We start from the raw sequence: 15,560 nt of genomic DNA on the forward strand, positions 1-15,560 counted from the left end.
GAAATAGGCTGACTTATTTTAGAGTACAATTTTACTTTAGTAGCTGCACAGGTAGAAAATACTTACAGCAAGTTGGAGAATTCTAATGGGGAAAAGAAATCTCTCAAGGCATTTTCTTCCAGAGAATGTAAAATGAGAAGGGAATTATGCACAAATACTGCTTCACAGTTTTAGTATTGGTGATCAGCTGCCTGATACTCATTTCTGTCTTCACACAGGTGTAGTTCGACTGAATACACCTACATTACTTAATATATTTTAAAAGGATAATCACGAACAGAATTGGCTTCTTCTTGGGAAACCTTTGACACTTCATTGCCTGTTAACATTGTCCTTCTTGCAGCAAATGTCACTTGAGGCTTGTAATAAACAACAAAGAAATATGCTTGTGCATTGTTGTCATTTCACATGAAATCAAATGACTATTTTCTGATAGAAATCTCAAGAGCATTGAGTTTATATAGGTTTCTCTCAGTTCCACCTCAGAATAACTGTTTGCATGTATTTTTTTTTGAGGCAAGGAATGTTAATGGTAGATTCTTTGTGAGAAATTAATTATTTAAAGTATCTTTGATGCTACAGAATTGAAAGAATCTTATTGGGTATGTACAGTAACAAGACAAAACCCAAATGGTTTAAAATAGGTGTAATATCCAGGAGTAAAAAACGCGTGTCTGTTTTGTGCCTCCTTGTGTGACTAGGGAATTTAGAGCAGTCATTGGAAGATGAAGGAATCCAGCTCTCTGCATTATTGGGCCCAGAGGCCATACTGTGTCGTTACTAATGCATGCAGGCATGTTCAGTAAATTTCATGGTTATACATCTGATTGTCATTTTCAGAGCTCGTTGATTTAAGCAGCTCCCAGTGGTCAAGAATGCTACAACAGGCAACACAGGCTAATATGCTGAGGTACGAAGTAGAGAAGTCTTATTTCAATCCAAAACTGAGGAAAAAAATTTGCTGTGGGGGTGAACTAAACACTGGAGCAAGTTGCCCGGAGAGGTTGCAGAGATTTACATTCCTGGAGATTTTAAAAATCTGACTGGAAAAGATCCTGAGCAGCTTGCCCATGTTGACCCTGCTTTAAGCAGGGGAATTGTACCAGGTGGTCTCCAATGGTCCTTTCCAACCTCAGCCGTTCTGTGATTCTGTGAAAATAAGGTGGTTAATAATTGAATATTCTGCAAGTTATTCTGCTCTCTAGAAGAAGAAGTTGCAAGGATCCTAATGGCGCAAAGGGCAGAAGGTCCAGAAAGGAGTTTCAGGGATACAAGACAATCTCCCTTTATGTTTCTTACCAGTGAGTATAACCCATGAGTGAATCTCCCAGCATGGGCAAGGGGTGTGAAGGAGAGCTGATGGACACAGCTGTGGGTCAGGCTGGGATGTGGCTGCAGTTCTGAGGATGCCATTAGCAGCTGCACTTATGAAACTCCAGTTTGGGGGAGTTTTTTTTAACCAACCTAGTTGTATTCATTTAAATTAACACTTAAGTTCAAACTTCTACCTTCAGTGACATAAAGAATTTTTAAAGGCTTATTTAAATTTAAGGGCATCTACTGTTGCTTTATACAGCTATCTTCAAAGCATATTGAATATAATCTTTTAATGAGTTTTGGCTTTGCCGGTAGGTACATTTTTCTTCCATTATCTTTTTTGTTTCTATTTGGTATTTTGTACTTTTTTGAGTAATATTTACAATTATTTTTCTACAATACCGTGTTAGTAACAGCAGCAGGAAGGCATAGTTAGCTCAGCTGGAACATTTTGGCCTCAAGAGTTCTTGTTATTGCATTCAGAGTAGGAAATAACTGCCTGCTTATCTTTGTGGTATTCTCATTCCCTTCCTCCTCTTATCCTCTTTTCTAGTTCAGTATTACTTTATTGGTTAGACTTAAGACAAATGGTAGGAATAGTAGGTACAAGTTGATTGTAACAGATACTGTCTGACATCGGCGTGTCTGTAACTAGGAAGATGAAAACAATGGGCAGTAAATATTTTGGACAAGCTGAAAGATGTTGCTAAAATAATTCATAATTGTCTTGCCTGTTAGACTGGATAAACAAAGAGAAAATGATTTCCTTTTGTTTATGTGGGTTTTTGAAGAGCCTCAGAATTGCTGTGATGGTGCATTGAGCTGTATTGCTGCTCACTGCTCACTGCTTTCTGTTGACGTAATTGATGTTACCCGTAACTTTCGTCAGTGCAGTCTTCCTATTGAGAATGTGGTACTGTGGCAGAGTCATGGGACTGGAGATCTGTGCTTGATTTTCACCTCTACAACCGGTTTGCATTAAAGCACCTTGAGGATGTATTTGTAATATTAAAATAAATGTGTTTAGCCTTTGTTTAAAAGGCTTTGTGTTACCTAATGAGCATGTTTTACTCATCTCCTGGGGACAAAACCTAAGCTGTTAAATTTGTGGCAGCAAAACAAAACAATTTTTGAACCAAGTCATCATTTTCAGCATCTATAGAAGGTCATGCCCTTGTCAGCTGGCATTGCTTCAACATAAGGTTCCAGTCAGAATTGGCTGCAGTATGCTTAGAGCTGCTCTTTGAGACCTTCACCCTTTACTATGTTTGGAACTGCTAATATGGTGGGTCTTTTGAATATTTATAAGAGACTTATTAAGATAGTCCTTACTGCAGTTATTCAGAGTATATACTCAATAGTTCTCAGTAACTGGTCTGGCAGAAAGAAGTTTGTTCAAGCTCATGATAGACCACTGGATTAAGTGTTGCCCTTCCATTATTTCTTCTCTCCTTAGTGTTGTAGGTTAAGCCCTGATGCTTATTTGGCAAGATCAAAATACAATTCTACTTGTATTACTTGTGTAGTTTAAGTGTTGGCCTGGTTCCTGAGAATTCAGACCTTCTGGGACCTGGAGTTTGGCGAGTAAACTTTTTAACAAGGTTATAAGTGAAGACTGGAAATATTGTTTTCTTGCCCTGCTGCTTGACTTACGTAGTGCTTTGCTCAGCTGTGTTGTACCAGGGTGTCCAAAATCACATTACATCCATGCCCCTTGCAGTTTTAAGAGTATGTAATTGCAAAAACTTAAGGGTATGTTTTAATAGCAGGTGATTGTTCTCATCAAGAACTGTATTAGTCTGATCTTTTTACAGTGCATGTATCATACACTTGAACTTCTCTTCCCATGAACATCTTCAGATGCTGAATAGCAATTAGTTTTTAATCAAATAGAAATTACCATAATGTCAAACATACTTTTTGAGCTATGTTGCTCAGAAAAGAGAGGAAGTTAGAACAATCATAAATGTAAGTTTAATTATAACTTTTTCCTGAAATCTCCCTAGGTGCTACAGGCATGTATAGGTCACAGAATAGCCAGGCTGGTAACTTGAGTGACATCTCGATTTACATTGAAAACATAAATTACCACAGCTTACCATTCAGCTTTTGTTTCTCTTAATCAGTGATATTCTTAATAGTCATTTTTTTAATAGTCCCTAATTTTCCCCTTTTTTTAGAAGTAGAAGCTTTTAAAATGGCTCATACAGAATTGCCATACTTATTTAAAAACCATTTTAGATGGATCAGTTTAGGATTTGTTGCAGTGTTTCAAAACTCAAGCTACTAATGGCATTTTTAAATCTGTAATATTACCCCACTGATGTCTGTTTATTTCTGATGGTTATCACTGTTTGCATTTCTTTCTGGTTAGGGGAAATCATGTGTTCATTTTAATTTTCTTGGAAACAAAATTTAGAAGGGGAAGCAATGGCAGGATTGTGCTTCGCATTCTGGATTGAATTGTTAATAAAAAAAGTGAAACTTTTGAGGGAAGTTCTTGCCTGAGGTTCATTTGTACCGATTCAACACATTTCTTATGGTTCTACTCTCTCCCTCAGTGCTGCTCCTGGAACACCATGACCCTTATAATGAAATTGTAGTTTGTCACAAACTGAATTTCTGTGTACGTGCTCTACTTGAGAATATGTTTCATGTTTGCGATGAGGTTTCTCCTTTGTTCTGCAGTACTTAAAAGCTTTTACTTATCAGAATTGAAGATAAATAATGCATCCTGTTTACTAATTAGATAAATTTTCATCAAGTGTCATCCTAAAGTCACGAGAAATGCTGTATTAAGACATAGTGTTGTTTTATAACTTGTAAATTAAGAAATGAAACAGAAAATTTACAGTGGAAGGTGAAGGCACATGGGGAGAATACCTGATTTTTGTAAGGTGGCCAAATGCTGACTGGCTTACAGGAATGGGGGGGAGGAACCCAAAGTCATCTTTCATAAAAGCGGTCTGAAGGTAGTTTGATCATTTTTTATTCTTAGATCTCTTTAAAAAAAGAAAAAAAAAAGAAAATAATTATAAAAAGCTATTTTTTCCTGTTGAGTGCACATATATCTTCTATGGGTCTGAGTGTTAGTCACTTTTTACTGGTATTAGTGGGTTCAGGTTGGGCACTGTGTGTGAGCACTCTTTGTTGAGGACTGTGAAAAAGCCCCAGACGAGACCTTAGTTATTTGTGTTGTTGACTACTTCAATCCCTGCTGTTAGGGGATACCCTGTGTGTCAGTGTGACTGTCCTACAAATCCACTCTGGCCAGCAGGAGAAGTTGTATATAGAGTTGTCCCATTACTCAGGTCAACAAGCTATTAGTCACATTAGTCACAGAGTTTCTATTCAGTTTGATTTGTCTCTTATGTTTTTCAGGGATGTCTGTAGCTGTAACTGAGTTGTGCTTTATGAACAAGGAAAGGGCCCTAAGAACTTACCTGAAAGGGTGGTAAGAGTTGTCAAAATTTTCTTACATATATTTTTATTTCTTATACATGTTCATGTCTATGAAATCTAGAAGGCAAAATCATTACTAATTTAATCTCTCTTGCTAGTTACTGTTCCAGACAGTCTCACAATTGTCATTCTTTAGCCAACAATAAAGTGGTGAAAGACTAAATTCATTTTATTGTAATAGTCTTTAGTGGCTTTTCTCAAACAGTAGGACTATTGAACTGAGTATGCCTAAAATATGCAAGAGTATGAATTAGTCTTGGAATAGCAAACCACTGTATAAAACCAAATGTCTGTATAATCAAAATGTGGAATAATTAACTGCATATAATGTAACTAATAATAATAAAGCTTCCAGGACTTTATAAATCAACCTTTTCAAAATGTTTTGTTCTGCTGCTGTCCTGCCTTTAGACAAAACATGAACTGGCTTCCCACCTCATAACTATCTGTTTTGTGTTCAGCTGTGCCATCAGACTTCATTTGAGATTGCTGCATAGAGAGCTCAGAGAACAATCTGTGGTACATGAGTGTAACACGGGTATAAATTCAATGGTTATCTACTTGTGTGTAAGGGATGTGCGGCTTCCTGCCGCATTTGACCCTCCTGCTAACTTACTGGTTTTAAGTGAAGGGCCCTTGTCAGAACAGAAGAGTCTGCATAGTCAAAGACTATTAAATTTATGAATTTGAATTACTTCTGATGACTTGGGAAGTCTTCCCTGGGAACTAGCCAGGCAGAAGTTTTCTTGCACAGGAGAAGCCATCTACATTGGGATAAAGGAACATAACTTTTAAAAGTTGGTCTTTTAAATGGCTAAAGCCAGAAGACAGCTGCAGTTGCTAAAGGAATACAATTGAATAATTCAGACTTTTTAAAGCATTAATTTTCTGATTTCTTTTCATAGCCTCTTCCTAACTTTGTTTTAGGGAAAGTAGAATTTTGGGTGAAAGGTGAGAATACAATTTACACAGTACAAGCAAAAAGGGAAGTTACGACTTCTTAATATCCTAAACAATGCAGAAGAGGTGGGAGATTTCTTAAGTTTTTCAATGTAACAGTCATCCTGAGGTGAAGTTTATAGTATTTAGAGCAAAGGAGAATAATTGTAGGGATGAAAGGGAACAAAGTGACAGGAACTAGAAGGTGTTTATCGCTTACAAATAGCCTCACTACTTGCTCAAGATTAGGGAAAAAGTAGCAGGCAATCAATGAGATGCTGTTTGTGGGTACAGGAGCAACCTATTATTATTCTGCAGCATATTTGTGAAAGAATGTACAATTTTGAAAATGTTCCTGCTCCTTCTACACTGAACAAACAGTAATTGTGCTATCATTGCCAAAGATTTTTTACAGAGTTTATATCTAAGACTGATCTCCTCGTTTCAGAAGTGAGGTGTGCTTTGTACTCATTTTAAAGACTATGTCACCCTAAATCAGGAGTGCCATACATGGTGCTTGTCAGCCCTGAAAAATGCTGGTTAGTTCCTTCAAGTGCAGCTCACTGGTGGAGACTGCTCACTTACAGAGCAATTTTAGGTTTCTTTTGATTAGCTATTGGTTTGTGGGTTTTCATGATAAAGTAGAATTACATTTTTTTTGAGATAGGCGTCTTGGTGGAAAATCTAAGAAGTTTGGACCATTGGAGCTGCTCTCACTCCCACTGAGGTCAGCAGTAGAATTTCTGTGGCTTTCAGTGAGAGTAATGTTATACTGTCTGAATGTGAAGACTTTCCTTTTGAAAACCAGTTTTAATAGTGTGCTATAGCTGGGGTTACGTGAAAACTAAGTAACTGTTGTACTACTTGGTTATGAAAAAGTGTATTTCCTTAGTAGGGGAAAGAAGTTTTAACCATTTCTGTTAGACCAGTGTATTGATTTTTGGTTTTCAATCATTCCAGCTCTGAAAATGATTGCACCATAAAAACTGGTTATCTAAAACTATTTTGGTTGTATCGTCCAGTGTGTTTCATTATACTGTACGCAGGAGTGGGTCTGCACAGACAGAGTGCCTTCCCATGAGGCAAGGAGGAGGGTTGCAGGGTGAAAATTTACTGGAATGATGGTAGACATGGCCTAAATTTTACAATCACAGATATTACTGGTCATCTAAACAGGTAATCCAGATTAGAGAGAAAGCATCCAATTTTGTGAATAGATCTATAGTTTTCAAAACTGTGTATTAGTTCTCAACTCTTCTAAAAGCTTAATATAGTAGTATTAGTGGCATTTTCATGGTTGTCATTTTAAGAAAAGATTAATTATTGTTTTTGTAGGTGACCATTTCAAAAAGTGATCTCCTATATTTCCTGTGTAGTAACTTCCATTAAGAATTCCTGTTTTTTAAGTCCCCTCTAAGTAGATGCTATTACAAGTGAATTTGACCTAAAAGCTTCAAGTCAGTGGTTGCCTGGAAATCATTTGTGAAACATTAAAAATAACTGCAGAAATTAATACTAAATGGATATCTCCTGAATTGTGGTTGTGTGATCTAAATGGTTGGTTTTGGTTGTAATGTGCAAAACAGAGTTGTCTTGATTTGAAACCTATTCCAGGCTGCCAGTTTCCAGAGCCATCCAGAACATGTGGTTTTTATCTGTTCTAAACATTTTTCCCTTGCATTTAGTTTTTTTTCCCCTAATTCGTTGCTCTTAGAGTAATGTTAGCATATTTTGAGTTTCTACTATATTTTCTGAGACATTCAAGAACAATGAATTAATCTTATTTAATTGATGGATTGCTGTAGATTAATCAAACTCCTGCTTAAGGTACTTTATTTCTTGCAAGTAAGCTATTTTTAAAAACATATGTAGTTACTTTTATTATAAAATTAAGCCTTGGTATGTAGGATTGTCACACCCAGGAAGTGCAAGATATGACCCAAATACTCAAATTACGCATAGACAGCATTTTGGTTTATAAACATTTGCAGCATAAACAAGTCCGAGCCCAGTACTTTTAGAAAGGAATTTCCCTTCCATGTTGTTTATGTTAGATGGAGACATTAATTAGCAATTTTTCATATGTAGCCCTTGCAAATTATTTTATCTCATTTATCTGACACCAAGTTTATTTATTTTGAATTTGAACTTTTGCTATTGTCTCTGCATGACATGGTTTACAAACTCAGTCTGATGGCTTTCTCCATGTTATATGCCTGAGAATTTACCTCTACGTGATTACCTTTAGTTAATGATCACAGAAGCCTCCAGAATTGCTGGAGTCTTAATTCTGACTTCATTATTATCCATAAAATTCTAGTGCCTTTGGTGGTGTTGAATGGATTTAGAAAGGAATGTTGGATTCTTATGTACAATATGCATGGATTTAATTTCATTTGACATCACTTCATAATTCCTAACTAAAAATGATTACTTTTGTGAAAGCTTGGGGAGTTTGCCTTGGTGCTGCTTATGACCTGACATGGTTTATTGATGAGCATGTGGTCCAGGCAGCTGAAGAGTTGAACTCCTTCTGTTAACCTGTATGATGCCTGGGTTGCAAGCCCCTGTGATGCTGGAAGTTGCTGCCCTGCAAGCGTAGGTCTGCTGATTACGATGACAGTAACAAGGGCAAACCTGGTACTCTGCAGCAGTGGCGCAGCAGGCTGTGGCTGTTTTCTTCAGTTGTCTGTGCAGCTACCTATGCACCAACTGAAGATAGGTTGTATTAATGCAAATAATATTTTATGGCTTGATCAGGTAGGATTTAATAAATTATAATTTACTTTAGGGAGCATCATGACTACTGGAATACTGATTATCAAAACCAGGCAGGCTTTTTTTAGTACGGTGTAGTTAATTGTTTTCTTGATGCAGCACATATAACCTGCTTATTAGGTCCTTTGGCAAGACAATTTGCTATCTGTACAGCTGTCAAAAGGAGTTATACATCTTTGTTCACATTTGTCTACATCCTTTGCTCACATATGTCTACAGCCATACTGAATTTCCCTATGTGGATCCAATTGGGAGATTAAAATCTTAGGATTTAATCTGTACTTCCATAGCAATAGTCATGGTAGGCATTCTTGGTATTCATAAAGTGTTCTCGGAGACATCTCTGGCAATAGTGGAGTAATACTGGCATGGTCTATTAAAGCTACAGTGAATAAAACTTTAAGACCCAATCTCTTGATTTACATTTCTCACAGCAACATCTAATGGAATCAGCAAGGCGTAACTGTTAGACAACTTTTTTCCTTTTATTTAGATCCATTAAAGTCCCTTCCAAGCAGATAAAGGAAACTTTGATGAAAAGAATTAAACAAACAATATGTAGACAATATAAAGCATTATCTTTAGAAATACCTTATCATACCTGCTCCTTGGTATGCCTCCCCTCAGAAACATTTCCTTTTCAATTAACTTAAAATTGCAGAATGGGTACAGATGCAATTTAAATGCAGCTATTTCCAACTGCTGCACCATGCCATGGTGACTGGTTTTGTTTCTTTCTTCAGGTGTTGAAAAGTATGCTTTTTAAAAGATGACAGGCAATTTTATTTGGCTTTTGCTACTTTCCTGATTTCTTTTAATTCAAGTATTATTCTTCCATTGTAAGATTTTAAATTATGCTTTGGAAAAAGCTTCATGGTAAGCGTTGATTAAACATTGCTCTTTTTTTCCACCCTTAAAGCTGTATATGGTGTATAAATTGGCACTGTTGCCTTCAACTGGGATGTTCATGGAATGAGTCTTGCAGAACTGACTTGCCAACTTTGCAGTAGAAACTTGTTGAAATTGTCAATAAGGATTTAGCTAGACTATTTTCCTGTACAACTTAAAGGGTCTTCATGTTAAAAACCTGATGACTCTGTTAAGTTTTAGAATAGGCTTTTAAAATACCTACGTAGTAATGTCAGGAGCATCAAACTCTAATAAAACAATCACCTTTGCCCTTTAGATTTAAAGCTGAGTTTTCCCTCCATCTGGCAAGTTCTGCTTGAGCAACTGCGGAGGTGTGCTGTCCCGTGAGGGTTCTGTCAGGGATTGTTTCCCTCAAACAGTGCCTTCAGAAACAGAAGGGAAATATGCCCTGATATGTCTCATAAGCTAAAAGCATCTCTTGTTCCTTCTCTCCTTCCTGACTGGAATTCCAGTAATTGTTGCAGCTTTAGTATCGCCCACATCAGTAGAAAGGGAGACTTTATTTCTTGCAACTGCTACTTACCGTTGCCAGGATGGGGCTCGCGCATTTTTCGGTTGGGCATATGAGGGCATGTTTATCTCATTAAAATGATCATTAGCATGTTCTTCCATTGATGTTATTTTCAGCACGTTCCTTCTGATTGTATGGTAATTCTTTCTCTTTCCTGAAGTGTTCTACTTAAGATAGCTGTAGAGAAGCAGAACTGATCATTACCTCAGAGAGCTGCGTGACAGAAGATCGAATTCATGATGCTGTAATGGATCGCAGCAGTTCTTGTTTTGGGAATTTCTTCTCTTGGCACTGGGCATTTGTGAAAATATCTGCTGGTATTTTTTTACTACATACACGTATGGGATGTTATTTTGCACAAAGATGTAATGCTTGATTTGTGGACGAACATAACATTTTCAGCATTCTTGGAGGAAGTTTGGATTTTGTTTGGGAGCTTCACGTCACTCTCTGGTTATTTATAGATACAGGGGGCAGCACAAAGGCTAGATGCTTTCCAATGTGTTAATGTAATAGTATATCTTTCAGGAAGTCTTTTTTGTGGAGCTGAGTTTGGAAATATGTTTGAAAACAGCCTTGTCACACATGTCATCAAGGTCAGAAGGGAGAGAATGCAGACACTTCAACATTTCAGCTCAGGTTATGTGAAAGGAGCATAGAATGTTAGTATTTGCTAACTAGTGAACTAGTCTTTTCCTGCTTCTTAAACAGTCCTGCACTTGAGGTGACTCAGTTTCTCCTGTTCCATGAAATGTTTAGCTCACACTGCTGTTTGGGACTTTAATATTGAGCTTGCAGGGAGTGTACTTGATAAAACCCACTGCTGATGGATTGTGAATCTCAAGTGTTAAAAGTGGTATCAGATGAAAGCCTGGAGTGCGCAGTGTGCAAAAATCACTGAGTGAGGTTGGGAGTGTGGTGTCTGTACTTGGAAATACTCTGCTTGTTGATGCAATGGAGAGCAGAGGTTAATTCACCCTCTCAGTTTAGAGACAGTACTGCTTCTTTGGCATAGCTGTAGCGCTTTGGAAAGTGCCTCTTCCAACTGTAGTATTGACTCTACCACACTTTGCTACAATCAGCTCTGAACAAATGAGAACACTTGGTTTCATGTTATAGCAATTCAGTGGTATGTGGTGAATACCAGCTTGTTCCTTTGAGTCCTGGCTTAAAACACATTTTGATTTCAAATAAATGTCAACTGAAAACCACTTATTTTGCTGAGCATTGGACCTTAGTAACACCATCATAATGTGTTTTCATGTTTAGTTATTTAAGCTTGTTCACTGTTTTGGGAAACTGCCATGTCTGTTGGTAGCACTCAGTTGTTAATTAAAATAAATACATCAGACTAATATTAGGGCCCCTGATGTGGAGGTGTGGAGCCTTATCAAAAGCAGACTTTCTATAAGTTTTGTGTGCCAGTAACATTGTAGGATAAATGCTGCTTTGTGTTTATTTTTGGGTTTTTAACCATGAAAAACTCTGCTGCTTTATTGGATTTATTCCAGACTTAAACCACTGCAAAAGCGTACTACTGCTGTGTAAACACTTTCTACCAGCAGGTGGATACATATATATATATATGTGTGTGTATATATATACACACAACTCATCCATTGACTTAGTTCTGTCTTTGGCTGATGTCTCTTCCACTCACTGAAGCTGAAGGTTTGTGAAAATCCTGTTTAAGATTTGCAACACAATGGATCTTGCTGTGCCAAAATTTGCAAGTTCAGATCTTTGTATGGATGCTGAACTGCTCTTGGGCCTGTCAGGTGTTCCATCTCTGTGCTGTAGCATTATCACCAAACCTTCTTACATAGTCATGTATTAAATAAAAAGCAGTAATTGTTTCAAATGAACATGAGCAATACCTTCCATAGACATAAAAATGGGTAGGAAAGAGGTAATTATTTTTAAAGTATTGGAGGCTGATATTTTCCTGTTCAAAATACTTACCAACGGTAGTAGTCCTCAAGTGAATCAAAGGAATGAAATGGAAAATGGAATTGTGCTGTCTAGAACCACATGGTCATGGGAGGATGATTTTTCGTTTATGTGATGTTGGTAAATTAGAACTGTATAATGGGGCAGATTAGGAAAGGAGTTTACTTTGCAAAGGCGAGACTCATAGCTGTATATATTCTTTCATGTTTTCCCCACTATTGTCAATGCAGTTACCATTCTTGGACTTACCTCTAAGTGGAAAGTAGATCCTGAAGGAGATAGTGCCAAAACCTGAAACTGTTCCTAGCTAGTAACTCTCCTTCAAAGAGCATGAGGACAAAGCATCTTCTTTTACTAAGGAAAAACAACGATAAAGGGGAAGAATTATGTATACCTATCCCAGCCAATACCACGGTGAGCTCTCAAATTTGGGAGAGCTTTGCTTGCAGACGTGTCATGTTAGCCAACTTTGAGCAAATTAGTGACTGTACTCAATGGGGTGCATAATTTTTCAGGGGTGGAAGGAAAGAGTTACATAGAAGCTGGAGACTGTGAGAAAAGTCCTTACTCACAGTGGAATTTGCCAAGCAGACCCACGTGCCGTGGAATACTGCATCACCTGGTGCATTTGGTGTGTAACGTTGAGAGCTGATCACACCCTCCTTTCCTTGTGAGCACAGACAGCTCACAGCATAGCACTGTTCTCTTTTTTTTTTCCTTCTTTTTTTTCCTTCCTGCTTGGTAAATATTACAGCTATTTCTTTTTTCCTGAAAGAAACACAGAATTATTTCTCTCTGTGCTTCTGATTGAGAGGTACAAAGGGTTTCTTTCCTAGTGTACCACAATTAAATAGGAAAAGGTTATCTAGCTTTTCTGAGGAAACTCATTTAAGGAGAAAGGAATAAGAGCATTTCCTGTCATTTTTCTGAATAATAATGTGTGCAGATTACATTTTGCAGCTTGGTCCAATATTCAATCAATTCTTTTTATTTCTCATAATGTAATTCCTTGGCATTTTGGAGAAGACAGCATTGGAAACCAGTGCATATGGATTTTTCTTGGGTTTTTTTTTTTTAAGAGCAAGTTATTTTGGTGTAGTGAATTAGAAGCCCATTCTCAGTCAGAAACGTTTGATCAAATGTGAGATAAATAGCCAGACTATTAAAGTCTGTGACTGAAATTATAAATTTTAATATGATTTATCCAAAACTTTAGGCATAAAATAGAGTAGAAACTTTTTTTGTTCCTCTAAAGTCAAGTTAATTGTAAGAAGGACAGTTCAGGAGAGAGTGATGTTTTGTTCTGTCCTATTGTGGCCACAGGCTATTATTTCAGAATAGCTCGAGTTTGTTAAAAGGCAAATTTTTCTGGAAGGGCTAAATGCAGGATCGTGTTTGTCGATTTACAATAGGAGTGGAATTTCATTACCACTACTATTCATTTGTGTTGTGGGAGGAAGAGTAAAATAGATTCTCATTGACTTAAAATGTCACTGTCAATTCTAGCTGCTGGAATTCTCTGCAGTTTGTTGGCTGAACATGTGAAAGAAAATAATACTTTGGGTCAGTCCTGTTCTCTCTAATTAGGATCCTTGGGGTTTTGCGTGAGCTCGTGTGTGCGGGGTTTTTTGTTGTTGTAGTTGTGTAACATTGTGCTTTTGTCTTCTAACACCCAGCGCTCTTTGCTTTCTGATAGTGCTTCATTTTTATTTCTGTAACACAAACTGTCCTCTCAATTGTAAAAGCGTAATTTGTTGTGCCTGTACTTCATACCTTTCTCTCCTTGATCTCTTCTAAAGTCCTTGACATTCTTTTGCTTGGTCTATCCAGCATGTTTACATGATTTTCTTAACAACTGCTGACTTTCTTCAGGGTTTCTCTCAGACTCCTGTTTATTCCTTCCTTCAAAGAGCTGTACAACAAATCTGTGTATCCCTTTTCTCTCTTCATATTCATTCCATCATCTGCTCTTTCAAAGCTTTGTTCCTTGCCATAGGTTTCAGTATACTTCTTATAGGGCATCTTTCGAAACCAAAGTCTGCATACTGGCAGAAAGATGTATGTGATTAATTTTTGCTTTGGGTTAAACAGAAGAATTACCATTTCTGTCAGTTCCAAACATGCAGAATTGCAAGCTGGCTACTAGATTTTGAACTCTTTGGAAAGATATTTCTTATTCCCACCCCCTGATAAAGACTACTTTAAATACTTGGTAAAGGTTACTGAAAAATACTGTCCTCCCTGCTGAAAGTGGCAGATTATACTGATCATGGAATTTTCTGCTAGTACTCATGAACAGCCATCGAATTATGGCTGTCATGAAGTTCAGTATTAATGTGCAGTGAAGTGATTTTAAAACAAGGCAAATTAAATCAGAAATACCTCTTCTTAATCTCACATTCAGAAATACCACATTAGTTGAAAATCTCTTTGGCTTCTTGTGACTTTCTGCCCCTGTAACTTGTGAAGATAAAGTATCATTCCCCTGCCATCGTTTTCTGTATCTTAAAAAAGCAAATTGGATAAGGAAGGCCTTCTATTTGATGACCAGTCTTCCCATCAAACTTTGTAGTTGATGTTGTTTTTAAACGTGCAGAATAAATGTTTAAATTTCTTCATCCAACTACCCCAGAGGAAATTATATTACCTGGAAAAGATTAATTGCTTGTTCTCTGTTGTTTTTAAAGTCAGTATTAATAATTTATATTCACTGCAAGTATTGAAGCCATCAGCTTTACAGGTCTTTGGGGAAAAATGAAGCCCCTTAAAACACTTGGGCACTAGTTCCTCCTTGGTTTCGAAGAGAAGAGTTTCATCTCTTTTTAGTAGCAGTAATGTTAGTGTTAGTAATGGTAAAAAGCTTTATTTCTTTAATTCCAAACCAGCATGACTTAGACATAAACAATTAAAAATACAAGTATTATTAATCCCCTACAACTGTTTTATAGGAGGTAAAGTCTAGCTCTCCCTATTTTAAATATGGCTTTAGTTGAACTGCTTCTCAAAATATTTCCACTTACCTCTGAAGTCATAATTATGGCATTCACTGTATTTGAGTATAATTGCTACACTTTGCATTCTGTTCAAGTCATGGGGCTTAAGTAAGGAATTAATCTGAGCTATTGCTTTTTGTGTCTACTGGAACGTGCATTTTGGACCCCATCTTCTTTGGTTTTTATCAGTTAGTGTCATGTTTTTAATGAGGCTGTCTCATAGGTTTAGAGTATTACTCTAAAACGAAAGAGACATTTATAAAATAATAAATACTATGTACGTGGTTGGGGCTTACCTTTATCAGGTGCAGAGAGATTTCTGGATACAGTAACTGCAACAGCTCCACGTTAATCCTATTGTAGACAAATTCTCCTAAATTATTGCACCTCTTCAAGAAATTAAATGGCATGATTTACAAAATGAGAAAAATGCCATCTCTACATAACAAGACTTAATTGATACTTGTCAAGTGGCTGAGCTCCTCTGATTTACAGGATGTGTTGCTGGATAGTTACAAATATTTATTCAACTGGATGCAGAATCAGTGAGCAGAACAGACCAGTAATAAATGCACATATCTTTAACTCATCCTAAAAGAATAAGAAAAGAAGAAATGGGAATATTTTAGAGACTTTTTCTCCTGGTAGATGAAGCCCTTATGAAGCGTTCTCAAAAGCTG

General features: G+C 37.0%; 1 protein-coding gene across 15 annotated transcripts in view; it reads left to right on the forward strand.

Annotated features, from left to right (window-relative positions):
- Positions 1-15,560, forward strand: part of ARVCF (ARVCF delta catenin family member) — a 279,202-nt gene that overhangs the window by 16,125 nt on the left and 247,517 nt on the right. For 10 of the 15 annotated variants that reach the window (XM_030500609.1, XM_030500610.1, XM_030500615.1 and 7 more), the window contains one exon: positions 4,699-4,771. The exons of the other annotated variants lie outside the window; for them this stretch is intronic. The gene's annotated coding sequence lies outside the window, so the exon portion shown is untranslated. The remainder of the gene's footprint in view (positions 1-4,698; positions 4,772-15,560) is intronic. 15 annotated transcript variants of the gene reach the window in all.

The sequence above is a fragment of the Strigops habroptila genome, chromosome 11 (assembly GCF_004027225.2).
Source record: "Strigops habroptila isolate Jane chromosome 11, bStrHab1.2.pri, whole genome shotgun sequence".
Taxonomy (NCBI): Eukaryota; Metazoa; Chordata; class Aves; order Psittaciformes; family Psittacidae; genus Strigops; species Strigops habroptila.